Source organism: Mustela putorius, unplaced genomic scaffold (genome assembly GCF_011764305.1).
Source record: "Mustela putorius furo isolate JIRA1106 unplaced genomic scaffold, ASM1176430v1.1 tig00003853_pilon_pilon_pilon, whole genome shotgun sequence".
NCBI classification, from domain to species: Eukaryota; Metazoa; Chordata; class Mammalia; order Carnivora; family Mustelidae; genus Mustela; species Mustela putorius.
In genome coordinates this window covers 23,813,600-23,832,108 of record NW_025422005.1, presented here as the reverse complement: position 1 = coordinate 23,832,108, position 18,509 = coordinate 23,813,600, and the positions used below count along the sequence as shown (strand labels likewise).

General features: G+C 41.9%; 1 protein-coding gene across 1 annotated transcript in view; it reads right to left on the bottom strand.

The window, feature by feature from the left end:
• KPNA6 (karyopherin subunit alpha 6) overlaps positions 1-18,509 on the bottom strand; it is a 58,145-nt gene that overhangs the window by 38,586 nt on the left and 1,050 nt on the right. The window lies entirely within an intron of this gene.

The following is an 18,509-nucleotide window of genomic DNA, read 5'->3' as shown; positions in this document are numbered from 1 at the left end:
CCCTTCCTCTCTCTCTGCCTGCCTCTCTGCCTACTTGTGGTCTCTGTCAAATAAATAAATAAAATCTTTAAAAATTACAACATCGGGTGCCTGGGTGGCTCAGTGGGTTAGGCCGCTGCCTTCGGCTCAGGTCATGATCTCAGGGTCCTGGGATCGAGTCCCGCATCGGGCTCTTTGCTCAGCGGAGAGCCTGCTTCCTCCTCTCTCTCTCCGCCTGCCTCTCTGCCTACTTGTGATCTCTCTCTGTCAAATAAATAAATAAAATCTTAAAAAAAAAAAAATTACAACATCATTTTCCCAACTTCTGGTCATTTTTAATCTATAAAATCCCTGCCGCATCCCTTTACTCATGATACTGACTTTCTGAAAAGACTAGGTCAGTTGTCTTAATGAATGCCCTGCATCTCATTTTTTTGTCATTAATTTACATGCTTATCTCTTGTATTTCCTATAAAACGGAAGTTAGGTCTTGAGGCTAGAGTAGATTCAGGTTCACAGTATTTTTTTAAAAAAGATTTTATTTGAGAAAGAAAGATTGTGTGAGCAAACATCGGGGTGGGGCAGAGAGAGGGAGAAGCAGGCTCCCCACTGAGCAGAAAGCCTGACACGAGGCTCAATCCCTGGATTCTGGGATCATGACCTGAACCAAAGGCAGAAACTTAACCGACTAAGCCACCCAGGCCTTCTGGGTTCACGATATGTTTCTGGCAATAATACGTTAAGGCGATGCTGTGCGTTTCATACTTACCCCATCAAGAGGCATATAATGGTAGGATGTCCAAATGATAATAAATTTGATAATGATGGCAATCTCTCTTGAAAGTCATCTACATACCCTAAGTCTTCACTTTAATTTTCTTGTGACATGTTTCTTGAATATTACATATTATATGTGTAAGATATAACGCACGGTAAAATGACCAACTTTTAAAAATAGGCACTACCACTATTGTTGAATCTCTGGGTGCTCTGTTCACTCTTCTACTTCTTCAAATTGACTTCTATTTCTTCTGTTCCACAGAAAACTGCTTTTATCAAGGTCACCAACAACCTCCCTGTTGCCATATCTAATGGAGAGGAATTTGTCCCCTTCTTCAACTCTCAGAGTAATTACTAATCCCCCTATTCTCTCAGAAACACTGCTGTCTTGGCACCACTCTCAACCTCATCCAGTTTTCTCAGTCCTCTTAATGGCTCCTCCTCCCTACATCTACATACTGGTTTCTATCTTTTTTTCTTTTTAAGATTTTATTTATTTGGCAGAGAGATAGCACAAGTAGAGCGGCAGGCAGAGGGAGAGGGGGAAGCAGGCTCTCAGCAGAGCAGGAAGCCCAATGCGGGGCTCGATTCTAGCACCCTGGGTTCATGACCTGAGCTGAAGGCAGCCGCTTAACTGACTCAGCCATCCAGGCACCCCTACATACTGGTTTCTACATTCTCTTACAAGGTGATTTCATCCATTCCCATGATAACTTCCAAATTTATGTCCTAAGCCAAGCCTTCTCCCTTGAGCTCCAGATCCATATATTCAACTACCTATCAAAATCCTTATCTGGGATATCCAAAACTAACTCAAATTCTTCCCCCCTCAAAAGCAACACCAACAACATTTACAAGTTAGTCAAGTCAAAACCTAAGGAAAAAGCCATTCCTGATTCCCTCTGTCTCCACTTTCATCTAATCTACTGCCCAAACCTGTCTCAGTTTTATCTCCGAATATGTCTTGATTGTATTTACATGTCTTAATTCCTGATCCCCATACCGTTCAAGTCACTACTATCTCACCTGGCTACTAAAGAGCCTACCTCTTCCTCTCTTCCCCTACGCCCCCCATCCACCACACAACAAAACCAGAGACACCACTACTCCCATGTAGAATAAAAACCTCTTCCAAATTCAAGGTCCTGCCTATATATTCATCTCATCTCATTCAACTCTGTATCTTCATCATTATATGTCCCTGTCACAATGGCCCCATCACTATTTGGAGGCTATTTCTGGTTGCAGTCTTCACACTTCCTGTTTTCTCTCTGTCCACAGTGCTCTTCCCTAGCTCTTAGAATCGCTAGGTCCTTTCCTCATTACCTTAATCCAAAGTAAACTACTCTTATTTTTGTCAGAACACCTGTTTTACTTCCTTCATTACACTATTTTACAGTCTGTGTCTATTCTCTTCCATAGGATGTTTTAAGTTCTGCAAAGGCAGACCTTTTTTATATCTCCAGCATCTACAGTATCATAGATATACAAGTATTTATTAATGAATCACTGTTCAAGTATTTATTCAATATTTACTGAACACCTACACTGCCTCAGACACAAGGCCTAGCTGTAATAGCTGCATAATACACATTTCCCAGGAAGTGTAAGTCACGGAAGAAGTATACAGCAGGGGTGCCTGGGTGGCTCAGTGGGTTAAAGCCTCTGCCTTCAGCTCAGGTCCTGATCCCAGGGTAGCCTGGGATCAAGCCCCACATTGGCTCCCAAGCAGGGAGCCTGCTTCCACGTCTCTCTGCCTGCCTCTCTGCTTGCCAAATAAATAAATAAAAATCTAAAAATAAAAAATTTAAAAAAAAAGTGTACAACAAAGAAATCTTCCTGTGACTGCAGTGGAGCACAACTTCCAAAGGCAGATTTTAGAAGGGTTTCTTCCTAGAAACCTGAAACCATAGATTTCTTCCAGAATTGGTATGAAAACTGAATAAAAAACAAGCTGTAAATCAGGACACACAAGTGCTTCAGAAGAATACGTTTTAGCCTACTAAACCCAGTGACCTTGTCTGCCTTGATTCTATTAGACTTCCTAATTCATCACCTATGATCACCTTTGCCTTCTTTCTTGAAACTCTACCCATGATTCTGACAGTGCCACCTTCTCCCACTTCTACCTTTCCTGCCACTCCTCAGGTTTCATACTGTGTTCTCTTCAGTGCCCATCTCTCACTGTCAGTGTGGACAATCACCCTTTCTTCAACCTCCACTTTTTTTTTTTTTAAAGATTCTGTTTATTTATTTGACAGACAGAGATCACAAGTAGGCAGAGATAGGGGAAGCAGGCTCCCTGCTGAGCAGAGAGCACGATGTGGGGCTCAATTCCAGGACCCTGGGATCATGACCTGAGCCGAAGGCAGAGGCTTTAACCCACAGAGCCACGCAGGTGCCCTCAACCTCCACTTCTATGTCAAGTACCAAATCTCTACTGTTACTACTGCCTCCTGCCTGTTTCTTCCCTTGTTCAGTTAATGCCATTACCATACACTTGGCCTTAGAGTCAGCCATGAACTTCCTCCTCCCCAAACTTTAACAGATTGATAAACTGATTTCTACCTGTGCCAGTCTCTCTTTAACCCAAGTCTATCCAGCTTCCTCTGAGCCTTTTCTCAACTAGGCCTCAACGATGGCCTATAAACCTTTGAACAAAACAGTAACATAGTTCCGTTTGAGAAAATCTCAAGACTGCAGAAGAGTTTACAGTTTGTTCCACCAATACATGAAAATAGGACCCCATTTCCCAGGCTTTGTGGCAGGGTAGGAGCCTAAGGTCAATAAGCACCAGTAAGCAAACCCAGGTGGGTTTCAGATGAACTAATCCCCCTTTCTCACATTTTGTAATTTTTCACTTCCCTGACTCTTCTGAGTCCCTGTTCTCTGTCCCCCCATTCTTCTATCCTCCCTTTAAAATGCCCAGTTAACCCTACAGAAATCGAAGTTGAATTCAGTGCACACTTTTCCCTGTTATAATAGTATATTATCCATTAAAATCTGTCCTTGTCATTTTAATTAGTGGCCACTTTATCTCTGATTTGTTACCCAAATTTGTTCCCACTGACAACCTGCAATGACAGTTTTAATTTATAACTCATTCCTCTCACTTCTAAGCCATTAAATCTTTGAGAGCAGAAATCAATGGCACAGTGCACATCACACACGTGCTCTCAAATGTTCCATCCAACATTTTAAACTTAAGTTTCCCAAAGGATTCAAAGCAGTTAACAACAAACTCAACAAAATAAAAATACAGGGGCGCCTGGGTGGCTCAGTTGGTTGAATGACTGCCTTCGGCTCAGGTCATGATCCCGGACTTCCAGGATCGAGTCCCGCATCGGGCTCCCAGCTCTTTGGGGAGTCTGATTCTCCCTCTGACCTTCTCCTCTCTCATGCTCTCTCTCGCTCATTCTCTCATGAATAAATAAATAAAAGCTTTTAAAAATAAAATAAAAATAAAAATATAAAACAAAAAATCTGGAATAGGAATATACCAATTTGTATATAAGACAGGGAAAGATAAGGGGCAACTAAATGGCTCCGCTGGTTGAGAATCTGACTCTTGATTCTGGCTCAGGTCATGATCTCAGGGTCATGAGATGGAGCCCCACACTGGGCTCCATGCTCAGTGTGATCTGCTTGTCCCTGTCCCTCTGCTCCTCAGCCCCCTTCTGCTCACACTCTCTCAATCTCAAATAAACAAATAAAATCTTAAAAAAGAAAACAGGGGAAAAAATATATATAGATAGCAGGCTAAGAACCAAGTTGCGTTTTGGGGCAATTGGGTGGCTCAGCTCGTTAAACATCTACCTTCGGCTCAGGCTGACCTAGGGCCCAGGGATCAAGCTCCATACCAGGCTCCATGCTCAGTTGTGGGGGGTCCCCTACCTCTCCCTCCCAACCACTTGTGCTTGGTTCCGCATGTGTGCTCTCTCAAATAAATGAAAGCTGAAAAAAAAAATTGAGTTGCATTTTGTCATGTTAGCTGTCTGGTAGCCAACAATGCAATGAGTGAACACTTACATAATTTTCATTATGCATGACAGTGCCTTTTCTAATAAAAGAGTCATTTAGTTGAGAGAGAGAATATCAAGCAGACTCCTCACTGAGCTTGGAGCTCACTCCCAAGACCCCTAGATCATGACCTGAGCCAAAATAAAGAGTTAGACACCCAATCAACTGAGCCACCCAGGCATCCCTATGATAGTGCCTTTTGAAGCACAAAAGTTTAAAAAAATTTTTTTTAAAGATTCTATTTATTTATTTGACAGAGATCACAAGTAGGCAAAGAGGCAGGTGGAGGTGGGAGGGAAAGCAGGCTTCCTGCGGAATAGAGAGCCTGATGCGGGGCTCGATCCCAGGACCCTGAGATCATGAGCTGAGTCGAAGGCAGAGGCTTAACCCACTGAGCCACCCAGGCACCCCAAAGTTTTAAATTTTGACTAAGTCCATTTTATGTTTTTCCTTTTTGGTTGCTTGTGCTGATTTGTTGTATCTAAGAAACTATTGTCTAATCCAAGGTGATGAAGATCTACTCTGTTTTCTTGAGTTTTATAGTTTTAGCCTTTCATATGTCTTTGATCCACTGAGTTAATTTTGTATATAGTGTAAGGTCGAGCGGGGGGATGGGTGGGAATATCCAACTTCATTCTTTTGTAAATGGATACCTATTCATTTTAGGTATTACATATAATACCTAGCACATGAGGAAAACAAAACAAACCAGTGATCCCCAGAAGTCCTTTCTTAATGAATTTATTTTTAGTTGTGATGCCTTCAAAGTAATAGTTTTTCTGATTAAACCAGTCTATAAACCAAAAAACTGCTGCAGTATACAGCAAGTGCCTCTCCTCTATCAAGTTTCTTAGTTCTGGTTTAGTTCAGGCTTCTTAGTTCTGTGTCTTTATAGGAGACCTCTGTCAGGCTCCAAAGAAGGCAAGAATCATGATGCTCCTGCCAAGAAAAATCACACATCTGTGTCTTTACTGCTAGGTGTGAAACAGTCTTCGAGTTTAGTCCAGAATGCTTTCCAAAGTCTCTAGCCATGGTCAAAAGGTTTTATCTAAATCCAGAGTAAAAGCCCTAAAATACCCCTTTTGAAAGATCTTTGAAATATCCCAAAGTCAGTGTCTAACCTCTGTGAGGGGATATTCCCAAGGAAAATTCAAATTTGAATGGTAATAATTAAGTAATGATTTGCTTAGCTTTTAAGGCATAACTCGTACAGAACCCCCATTTTAGGAGCACCAGGGTGGCTCAGTCCATTAAGCGACTGCAGTCGGCTCAGGTCATGATCCCAGGGTCCTGGGATCTGAGCCCCACATTGGGCTCCCTGCTCAGTGGGGAACCTGGTTCTCCCTCTGCCTCTGCTGCTCCTCTTGCTTCTGCTCTCTCGCTCATACTCTCTCAAATAAATAAAATCTTAAAAAAGAAAAAAAGAACCCCCATTTTAGAGGTATGGAAACGAAGGCATAACTTGCAGAAGGACCCAGTCAATTAAATGGGTCTAATCCAGGTATTTCTAAAAACCAATGCTCTCTCCATTACATATACCTTACTTAAAGCATACTAGCCACATGGGGACTCCCTTCTTATTTTCTGGAAGGAGGGTCAACAATGTTCCTTCTACTACCCTAACCATTGCCTGATTCATCCCTCAATGAGATATGATCCAATTCTTGCCAGGAATGGGGAATACAAATATTAGATGACAATAACACTGATAGCAACAGAAGTAGAAAAATGTAGGGACTGACAGGTGGCGGCAGGGACACTGATGATATCAAGATGAGGGAAATACCATGAGCTGACATAAATGTCACTGAACTCTGGTGTAGGGCTTGAAAATGGTTTTTAAAAAGTTCAGCATTATGGGGGTGCCTGGTTGGCTCAGTTAAACATGACTCTTGATTTCAGCTCAGGTCATAACCTCAGGTAGTGAGATAGAGCCCACCGCTGGGCACCATGCTCAGTTGGGAGTCCACTGTTCTCCCTCTGCTCCTCTCCCTGCTCTCTCAATCTTAAAAAATAAAACAAATGTTTTTTAAAAGTTCAACATTATATAAATGGACAGAGTATCTTCAAGGGTTTGTATTAGAAATAGCTAGCTGAGAGAAGGCAGTTGTGCTAGATGAACCACAAAAAGGCATGCTAGGAACAGTGTGGTACTGGTGAAAGGAACTATAAGGCTAGACAACCTGATTTTTGGTCTTGCTATTCAATAAATGCACAACCGTGGGTGTCATTTATCTGTATCTTGATTTTCCTACCCTTGCCCTGTCTCATACCTCAGAGTTATGAAGATAAATGAGAATATCCACAAAAGTACTTTTGGATTAGGTTTGGTAATAATAGCTTTTCAAACTTCTGGAATTTCTCCCCTAGCTTCATGACCAGGAAAATACTGCAAACAAAACAGTATATAAACAGGTATGACAGCATGAGGCTCTCAGGGTGTTATCTGCCAGCCTGTCAGAAATGCTAGTCATCAAGACAATGGGAGAGGCTCTTCTAGGGGACAAGTGGGTCCGTCCACAATGGGGCCATATTAAGGCTACTCCTAATCTGGCAGATCCTCACGGGACTGGGCTGAGCAGTGATCACTCTAGGAAACAAAGCTAAATCTATAACTAGGTGGTTTGGCTAAAAGACCATGTGACAAAATATCTGCATACACAACTATGTATTCAAAGCTCAAGGTCTAAGTATGGCACACTGAGGTACTGACTCAATCAGATGCTGATAGCCCCAAAGACTAGCTCTCTAATCCTAATTCTCCTGTAGATTTACTAGTCCTTTTGGCCCTTGAGTCTGTATGTAAGTGTAATGGTCAGACCCAGGGATGGGAAATAAGGGGTAGTGAGAAACACAGAACAGGACTAGGATAGCTACAGTTTCAGCTTCTCCAGAAGAAAATTTTCAACTATCCTTTGTAGACTGTACAGAATCTGGCAGCTCTCAACTTCTTCGGGACAATTTATTGCCACTGCCACTAGGTGCTACAAGGAACTAAGATGAATTAAAGTAGAGTAATCAAAGAGCTCAACTTCCATTTAGGCCAGCCCCAAAATATTCACTGAATATCTTCTAACCACTCACAGTGTTCAAGGAAATCAAGAAAAAAATAGGAGCACTTGGCTGGTTCAGTCCGTAAAGTGTGCAACTCTTGATCTTGAGGTTCTAAGTTCGAGCCCCATATTGGATGCACAGATTACTTTAAAATAATATCTTGTGGTGCCTGGGTGGCTCAGTCGGTTAAGCGTCTGCCTTTGGCTTGGGTCATGATCCCAGGGTCCTGGGATGGAGCCCCACATTGGGTTCCATCCCCAAACTGGGCTCCCTGTTGGGAGCCTGCTTTTCCCTCTCTCCATGCTGTTCCCCCTGCTTGTTTTTTTTTTAATTAATTAATTAATTAATTTTAAATTTTATTTATTGACAGAGAGGCAGGCAGAGAAAGAGAGAGAGAGGGAAACAGGCTCCCCGCTGAGCAGAGAGCCTGATGCGGGACTCGATCCCAGGACCCTGAGATTATGACCTGAGGCTTAACTGAGCCACCCAGGCGGCCAAGTAAACAAAATCTTTTTTTTTTTAAGATTATTTATTTATTTATTTGACACACACAGAGAGAGAGAACACAAGTAGGCAGAGTGGCAGGCAGAGGGAGAGGGAGAAGCAGACTCCCCGCTGAGCAGTGAGCCCAATGCGGGACTTGATCCCTGGACCCTGGAATCATGACCTGAGCCAAAGGCAGCCCACTTAACCGACTGAGCCACCCAGGCACCCCCAAATAAATAAAATCTTATCACACTGATGAATCACTGAACTCTACCTCTGAAACCAATAATACATTATGTTAATTAAGTGAATTTAAAATAAACAAAATCTTTAAAAAATTATATATTCCAAATAATCATCTCTAAACTAACTCAAATAGACAAGTGATTTATTACTCATTTTAAAAAATGTGTGTGCCAGGTACTGTGTAAAGGTTTCTGCCTTTAGGAAGTTTTACAACTTACTTTACTCTCATAGCATCAAGAACATTAAAGCCCTAAGTGGGGAGGGTATGTGCTATGGTGAGTGCTGTGAAGTGTGTAAGCCTGACGATTCACAGACCCGTACTCCTGAGGCTAATAATACATTATATGTTAATAGAAAATATAAAAGCCATAAATCTAGGTGATCAATGAGTTCAGAAGGTGGGAGTGAGAACTATCTGTCCTGAGTATAAGCTCTACAGGGGTCTTTGAAGGCTAGATGGTTAATATTCGTTCGTTCATTTGTTTGTTCATTCCCTCCTTCCTTCCTCCCTTCCTTCCTTTCTCTTTAAATATATTTATCTATTAGAGAGAGAGCATACTAGAGAGAGAGAGAGAAAGAGCAAGTGTGCAAGACCATTAACCAACTGAGCCAACAAGGTACCCCATTAGATGGTTAATATTTCTGAAGGTTGGGGAGCCTGGGTGGCTCAGTCATTAAGCATCTGCCTTCAGCTCAGGTCAGGATCCCAGAGTCCTGGGATCCAGTGCTGCATCAGGCTCCCTGCTCACTGGGAAGCCCGCTTCTCCCTCTCCCACTTCCCCTGCTTGTATTCCCTCTTGCTGTCTCTCTCTGTGTCAAATAAACACAATCTTAAAAAAATCTATTTCTGAAGGTAATTTAAGAGATGGGGAGAGCAGTTCACCAGAAGCAAGGGTTAGGTGATCAGAAAGCCCACGGTTGGTTTGAGGAACAAGAACAGTTTGGTTAGGTATAAAAACAAAGGTCCAGGGCGCCTGGGTGGCTCAGTGGGTTAAGCCGCTGCCTTCAGCTCAGGTCGTGATCTCACGGTCCTGGGATCGAGTCCCGCATCAGGCTCTCTGCTCAGCGGGGAGCCTGCTTCCTTCTCTCTCTCTCTCTGCCTGCCTCTCTGCCTACTTGTGATCTCTGTGTGTCTTATAAATAAAAATCTTAAAAAAAAAAAAAGTTATTCAGTAAATATGGCTACAAAACTTAAATGCAAACTAAAATTTTTGTTTCATCATTCTTAATCTTATATTGAATAAAGCCAAGCTTTATGTCTACTCTTTTTATGTATAAAGCACAGATACACTACTGTACATAAAAAAGTGTATCTGGGGGCGCCTGGGTGGCTCAGTGAGTTAAGCCGCTGCCTTCGGCTCAGGTCATGATCTCAGGGTCCTGGGATCGAGTCCCGAGTCAGGCTCTCTGCTCAGCAGGGAGCCTGCTTCCCTCTCTCTCTCTCTGCCTGCCTCTCCATCTACTTGTGATTTCTCTCTGTCAAAAAAGTAAATAAAGGGGCACCTGGGTGGCTCAGTGTGTTAAAGCCTCTGCCTTTGGCTCAGGTCATGATCCCAGGGTCCTGGGATTGAGCCCCGCATGGGGCTCTCTGCTCTGCGGGGAGCCTGCTAACTCCTCTCTCTCTCTCTGCCTGCCTCTCTGCCTACTTGTGATCTCTGTCTGTCAAATAAATATATAAAATCTTTAAAAAAAAAAAAAAAAAAAAAAAGTAAATAAAATCTTAAAAAAATTTAAAAAAGTGTATCTTTGTGTGAGAATTTCACAGGAGGGATGCTTTGGGAAAAAAACTTTAGAAATTTTTTTTTATTATTAGAATTATGTATTCTAATTTATTAATTATTAGTAGAATTTATTTAGAAAATAAATTCCTTTTAAAATTTTTTCTAAATTCCTAATTTAATTTTTCTAAATTCCTCCTTCTTTAGGAGGGTGATAATTAAAGAAAAGGTTGAGAAAATACCGATACAAGGAATTAGGCAGTCTGCACCAACATCTCTCTCAGCTTTTCAAGCCAAAATCTTAGGAGTTACTCTTGACAACTTTCCCCTTACCCAACATCCAACTAATAAGAAATACCAGTTTTATTTCCTAATTATTTTTGCACTCTCTTTTTCCATTCCTACTGCCAACTGCCCTAACTCAGGTCATCATGATTTCTCGGTAGACTTTATAAGAGCCTCATTAACCTCTTCTTTCTCCATATACTCCAAACTTCTTGAAACAGTTTGCCTCTCCTCATTCATTCCTTAGCCCACTCCAATTTGCTTGCATGCCATCAAAACTTTTTGTAAAAGCAACAGATCAGGTGTATGATGTTAAATTCAACCAATCTTTTAGACCATGTTTTGCTGGTCCTCTTTGCAGCACTCAACCCTAACCATTTCCTTCTTGAAATATTCTTTTTCGGGGCACCTGGATGGTTCAGTTATCAAGAGTCTGCCTTCAGATCAGGTCATGATCCCAGAGTCCTGGGATTATCCTGGGATCGAGCCCTGCATTGGACTCCCTGCTCAGCAAGAAGCCTGCTTTTCCTTCTCCCACTCCCGATGTTTGTGTTCCCTCTCTGTCTCTCTGTCAAATAAATAAAATCTTAAAAAAAAAAAAAAAACCAGAAGGCAAGAAAGACTCTTTTTCTTTGGTTTTTGAGACAATCAGTTTTCTTCCAATTCTGGCTGCTTATCCCCTTCTTGCATATTATGGCTGATGCACCTTGGGGTTCTCTTTTCAGCCTATCTCCCATGATACATCAGTGATTCCATGGTTTTAGTTTCCATATACAGATCAAGAGATGATCAAACATCTATCCCCATCCCCAGACCTCACTCCTGGAGCTTCACACTTCTCCATCCAATTACTTTTTTTTTTAAAAAAAAAAAAAAAAAAAAAAAAAAAAAAAAAAAAGGGATCACAAGTAGGCAGAGAGACAGGCAGAGAGAGAGGGGGCAGCAGGTTTCCTGCTGAGCAGAGAGCCCGATGCGGGGCTCGATCCCAGGACCCTGAGATCATGGCCTGAGCCGAAGGCAAAGGCTTTTTAACCCACTGAACCACCCAGGTGCCCCCCAACTGCTTTTTGAACATCTTCCTCTAGAGGTCAGAGAGACACCTCAAAATGTCAAAATTTAAACTCATCTCAGTTAACAGCATCACTATACACTCTGCTGCTTAAGGCAAGAGGTCTAGGAGTCATGCTTAATTCCCTCACTGGCCCCATCAGCCTCCATGTGAAATTAATAACCAAGTCCTGCTCTTTCAAATTCCTAACTCTCTTTTTCCCTACTATTACCACCTCATACGCCATCATCACCTCTTGCCAGGACTCCTGCACTTCTTAAGAACCAACCACTTAAAGAACCTCCTAGTCAGTTCTTTCTGCAATCTTATTAAAGCCAAATTCATCCTCCTAGAGCTGTCCAAGTGATATAAATAAATAAATTTGATCACTTCTGAGATTAAAACCCTTCAACAGCATTTCACTATCATCAGGATAAAGTCCAAATATTATTCCCTACATGCTACTAATCCACTTAGTCTACCAAACTTTTGGTTCTGAAATAATCATTCCCACCCTGCCACTGACAATTCTTATTCCATAGGTCAGATCTCACTTAGTTTAAAGGCCTTCCCTGATTCCCTGGGCTAGGGTGTACCCCCTTACTATATGGGTCCACAGCATTCTGGTCTGCCTCATCCAAATATTTACCATTTTCACTGGTCTCCAAAGTGTGGTACACAAGATTAACTAGGAGGTAAGAAAAAAAGTATATGTATATATGCTAATATACTAATATATGTATTAGTTTTCCCTCTGCCTGCTGTTCCCCCAGCTTGTCTCTTTGTTTCTGACAAATAAAAAAAAAAATCTTTTAAAAAAAAGAAAACCTCGGGGCGCCTGGGTGGCTCAGTGGGTTAAGCCGCTGCCTTCGGCTCAGGTCATGATCTCAGCGTCCTGGGATCGAGCCCCGCATCGGGCTCTCTGCTCCACAGGGAGCCTGCTTCCCTTTCTCTCTCTCTCTGCCTGCCTCTCTGCCTACTTGTGATCTCTGTCTGTCAAATAAATAAATAAAATCTTTAAAAAAAAAAATAAATAAATAAAAATAAAAATAAAAAAAAGAAAACCTACTAAATACATAATGCTATTGTAATCAGCAAGACTTTAAAAATGTCTGTCCTCATCCTTTTTTATTTTATTTTAAGATTTTATTTATTTTTTTGACAGAGAGAGACACAGCAAGAGAACACAAGCAGGGGGAGTGGGAGAGGGAGAAGCAGGCTTCCCACTGAGCAGGGAGCCTGATGCGGGTCTTCATCCCAGGACCCTGGGATCATGACCTGAGTCAAAGGCAGACGCTTAAGGACTGAGCCACCCAGGCACCCCAGCATTCTTTTTTTAAAAGATTTATTTATTTTGAGAGAGAGTGAGCAAGTGAGCACAAGTGCTCAGGTGGAAGGGGCAGAGGGAAAGAGAATCCTATGCTCCCATGCTTGGCACAGAGTCTGAGACATGGGACTCAATCTCATAACCCTGAGACCATGACCTGAGCCAAAACTGAGAGTCAGATATCCAACTGATCACACCATCTAGGAGCCTGTCTTCATCCTTTCAAAAAAAATTTTTTAATAAAAATACACAGATGGGGCACCTGGGTGGTTCAGTGGGTTAAAGCCGCTGCCTTCGGCTCAGGTCATGGTCCCAGGGTCCTGGGATCGAGCCCCGCATCGGGCTCCCTGCTCAGCAGGGAGCCTGCTTCCTCCTCTCTCTCTATCTGCCTGCCTCTCTGCCTACTTGTAATCTGTCAAATAAATAAATAAATAAATAATTTTTTTAAATAAAAAATAAAAATACACAGATGAAGAAATAGCTTATAAAATATATAGAATATTATTTTCCACTATTTTATAAGTCACGCAATTCTTGGACTATACTTGGCCTCAAATATCCAGATGTTTGGTTAGCTTAAGGTTAAAAAAAAAAATTTTTTTTTAAAGTAGTCTCCATGCCCAGCATAGAGCCCAATACGGGGGCCTTAACTCAGGATGATGAGATTGAGTGAGACCTGATCAAGACGAAGGCTTAACTACTGAGCCACTCAGGTGCTCCAAGCTTTTTAGCTTTTGAGTTAACTTGTAACATTTACAAATGTTTAATCCAATAATATCATGAAAATCTGGATTTCTAACTTCAAGGGGAGAGGAACTGTGAAAAGCAATGGGAAATTAGGCAATGCTAGACTTCCAGTCCCCTTGGCAAAAATTGGCTAGAGCTGCATAGACCACATGGAGCTCTGTAGCGGGCCTGCCAGTTTCCATGTGGTTGATTACCCATTAGAATATAAACTCTGAGGGACGCCTGGGTGGCTCAGTGGGTTAAGCCTCTGCCTTTGGCTCAGGTCATGATCTCAGGGTCCTGGGATCGAGTCCCGCATCGGGCTCTCTGCTTGGCTGCTTCCTCCTCTCCCTCTCTCTCTGCTTGCCACTCTGCCTACTTGTGATCTCTGTCAAAAAAAAAAAAAAGGAATATAAACTCTGAAATTTCACTAGAAAGACAGATTTTTGTCTGTTTTGTTCACCACTGTATTTCCAGGGCCTAGAGCAGAACCGTCACTGCACATACTATGTATTCAATAAACATTTGCTAAAACTGGTGAATATCCATTGCCTGCCTGGCCCCTAAAAGTATGTTTCTGACAAGTTTTCATAATGTGTTACTGCCTTCCCCTCAAAGACAAATTATTTAATCTATTAATCTATTTTTAGCATAGGGCCTGAAACATAGTAAGTCCTTCATTTATTCACTAAGGGACTAAAAGCAATTAGTGCAATTATTCAGATAATAATAAACACCATGCTAAAATGGTTTACATGCATTTGCACACTGAATCTGCCTAACACTCCTTTGATGTAGATATTATCCCTATATTAGAGATGAAAACTATAAAGGCTGTGGAGATGAAGTTACTGATTGAAGAACAAATTATATTACAGATTTTTCTTTTAAGATTTTATTTATTTGAGAGACAGAGAACCTGAGAGCAGGAAGGGTCAGAGGGAGAAGCAGACTTCCTGCTGAGCGGGGAGCCAACGCTGAGCTTGATCCTGGGACTCCGGGATCATGACAGGAGCTGAAGGCAGACCATTAACCTACTTTGCCACCCAGATGCCCCTGTATTACGGATTAAGTAACTGTAACACAAGAAAGAATACGAAATGGGCTGTATGAAAGGCAAGAGCAAAGTGCTACAGAATTCAGAGGAGCGTTCACTTCCAGTTTGGAAGTTATGAAGTATTCAAGAGTTCAGAAAGGAGGTAGCATTTAAATTAGACCTTGAAAACCAGGCAAGATTCCCACAGGAAAAGACAGGTAAGGAAGGGATTGTTACTTTATTGCTAGTGATGCTAACATACAAAGGAGGTAGTCTGAGTGGAGTGCAAGATATGTAGGTAAATCTTTAAATAGAGTAAGATTAGTAAAATCATTAGGAAGGCTTTGAATACCAAACTGTATGGGTTATGATTTTATCTTGTAGATACTAAGTCCATGAACGTTCCTAAACTAAGGCGCAGAGTGACAAGATCGAATGGGTGTTTTAGCAAAACTGCTATAGGAAAGAATTAGAGCAGTGGTACAGGAAGCTACAGAAGAGATCTGGAGGACTTCTAAAATAATACCTTTACAATTTACACTCTTTTTGATATCTCGTACTTCACGAAATCTTCATTAATACTAATAGTGTTTACCCATATTTTCACTTTTTTTTTTTTTTTTTTTAAAGATTTTATTTATTTATTTGACAGAGAGAAATCACAAGTGGGCAGAGAGGCAGGCAGAGAGAGAGGAAGGGAAGCAGGCTCTCCGCTGAGCAGAGAGCCCGATGCGGGACTCGATCCCAGGACCCTGAGATCATGACCTGAGCCGAAGGCAGCGGCTTAACCCACTGAGCCACCCAGGCACCCATATTTTCACTTTTTAAAGATTTATCTATCACTTTGAGAAAGCGAAAGCATGTGCAGGTGGGCGGGGGGGGGGGGGGTTTAAACTTCAGTGTGAATCCTGATGCAAAGCCTGATTCGTTAACCTCAAGATCATGACCTGAGCCAAAACCAAGAGTCGGACATCCAAACAAATGTGCCACCCAGACATCCCCATCCACATTTCCACTTTAAGGAGCCTGAGATTAGGTAAGGTTAAAGAGCACAGAATTACTACTCTTTGTGGGTCTCTGCTGTGAGAAAAACCTACACGAAGCAATTCAGAAGTAAATATGATCACCGTCTTTAACAACTGCCAATACAGAAAGGGAAGAAAAGAGTGAGCAACCAAAGATGGATAGATGCCCCAGTGTCTGGGCTAATGGCTCTAGTATTTAAAAAATGCAGGAAAAGTAGGCCAGAAAAGGGGAGTAAGTGTGAGGCTTGTGGGACACTTAGGTGGTGACTGATGATTAGGTGGCAGCTCTGCAAGTAGCTGTCACACACGAGTGGGTGGGCAACTTTGGAGGGAAACTAAAAGAAGAAATGGGCTAAATTACTTCTTGACCAGGAAGTATTTCAGTTAGAAAGGTTTTGTTATTTGCAGCCAAAAACCAAACTAGAAGTGGCCTTCAGTATCTAGTTAAACCAAGAGATAGGACACTTCCAAAGCTGCCTAATTCAGTGGCTCAAAAACATCAAGAAAACATCAGATTCTTCCCATCTTCTCTACTCTCACCCTCAGAACTGCTTCCTCTTATTTATAAATTCTGCCTCAGGACCCCAGCACTACTAAAACCAATTTCAGAGTCAGAAAAGGGCTGTTTCCTTTCCAGAGGCAGAACACAGCCCTTAATAGCCCATATGCTGGTTAGACCCATACTACCCGAGTAAGTTTTAGTAGCTCTGACCTTGCACAAGTTACTAAACTTCTCTATGCTTCAGTTTCCTTAACCAGAACCTGAATCTGAGAAGTAAAGGAGTTAATATTCTAGTACTTAGTACCTAGCACGTAGCAAGTTCTATTTAAGAGCTGGCTATTATTACAGCTTGCCCATCTTTATTTATTTATTTATTCTCTCATACTTTGGTGATACCCAAGTTAAAATAGAAGCTGGCAAAAAATAAAATAAAATAAAACCTGGCAAATCTCTTTTAAATAAGGAAGTCTTTTCCAGAAGTCCCCCAGGCTTCCCCTTCCTGTCTACTTAGCCAGAGCTGCCTCATACACCCAAGCCTAAATCAATCACTGCCTCGGGAGATAGAATTACAATGATTGGTTTATAGTTTATATTAATCAAGACCTATCCCTGGGGCTGGGGAGGGGCTGCCAGATTCCTGGTTAGCAAGATGGCAGGAATGGGTGATAAAACAACCAGCATCTGCCAAGGCTTAGTCTTAAGAGACCGAGGTCTCTGCTAAGGAGGGTCAGAGTAAGTAATTTCCAGAGCCGGCAAGCATCACCCTTACAGGATCCTAATAGCAGTGAAATCACTACAAAAGTCTGTTAAAGCTAATGAAGTTTGGCACATGACAAACAGTATACGAATTAGGCCAGGCCTTGAGTAGAGCACACCTGAGAGCGCAGAGAAATACAGGAGGTTCTAGATTTCTGGAGGTGTGGTGAGGGCTGTGTTAGTGTCCCCAGAACACAAAGGGCCTAAATCATCAGCCTTGGATGAGTCACCTAACCTTCTTAAAGTCTCAGTTTACTCATTTATGAATGCAGATAACTCAAACTACCTCTGATTCCATGTTAGGATTAAATGTATCCTAGTTTCACTCACATCATATGTATAAGGATCAGGCAAAAACCACAAACACCAATAGCTGGACATTCAGAAAGACCAAATGGGACAGGGGAGAGGGATCTAAAATGGAGCTGGAGAGAGAAAGGACGGCCACCTGACTCTAGACTAAAAATCCCCGTCAGGACCCTGCTCAGGCTTTGTTGCTCCATGTAAGAACCTTCATCTCAAAGTCTACCAGAAAAGAACTAATTTTACTTCACATCTTAACTCTTCTAAAAGGCTTGTGTACAGCAAAATGGGTAAGGATCTCATTTCTGGCTGTGCTGCTTACTAGCTATGTTATCTTCCTGAGGTGGCTCCCAATCTATAAACTTATTTCACTGAGCTGAATAAACTTAACATTAGCTCCTTCCATTTGAGGAACCAGTGTTCCTAAAATTGAAAGCCAAGAGAAAAATTTATAAGAGAAAAGTACCCTAAAAATTCCATTGATAACATAAAGCTGCAGTTACAAAGAAAGATAAGCCTATCAGGCTTGACAATAGATTCTGGAAACCAGAGTCGTTAAGGGAAAGGAATGCTACCGAAGGTAGAAAAGAACCTGTTCCGACGCCTATGGAGCCCTCAGTAGGCTCTGAACACTGTTATCTCAGTCCTCAAACATCTTGATAACACTCCCTTTCCCCTCCTAGGGGAAAATGATGAGGAAAAGAAAGAACCGGAAAGGAAAATAACATTTTCTGTGGACTGTGCTAGATGCCTTCTACCGCATTTGATATTTGCATTTGATATTTACGTTGACTTCTCTGGATGAGAGTCCTAGAAAGTGACAGGATTGCAATACCAGATCTGATCCTAAAGCTACTGCCTTGCAGCTCCAGGGAATAATTTACGTTTCCTCAGGATCACGGTTCTTAACAAAACTCAATCCCAGAATCTCATTTAGCTCACCCCTCCGCATACAACTGTTGGGGTTAGCAACTCACTCTGGAGTTTTTCAGTTTCATTCAGACTAAAGATTTTAAAGTGGGCCCACAAGCACAAAAAAACACCTTTACAACTTTGCCTAGGGTCAAAAGCGTTCTTTCCCCCTTTCCAGCCCAACCACTAGGTGGCCAAGCTATAAAGAACTGCAGCTTTACACTAGGGCTTTGGAGGGATCACCCTGGTTTAGCCACTAACTGTGTGACCTTGGGTAAGTTACTTTACCTCTAAGTCTCAGTTTCC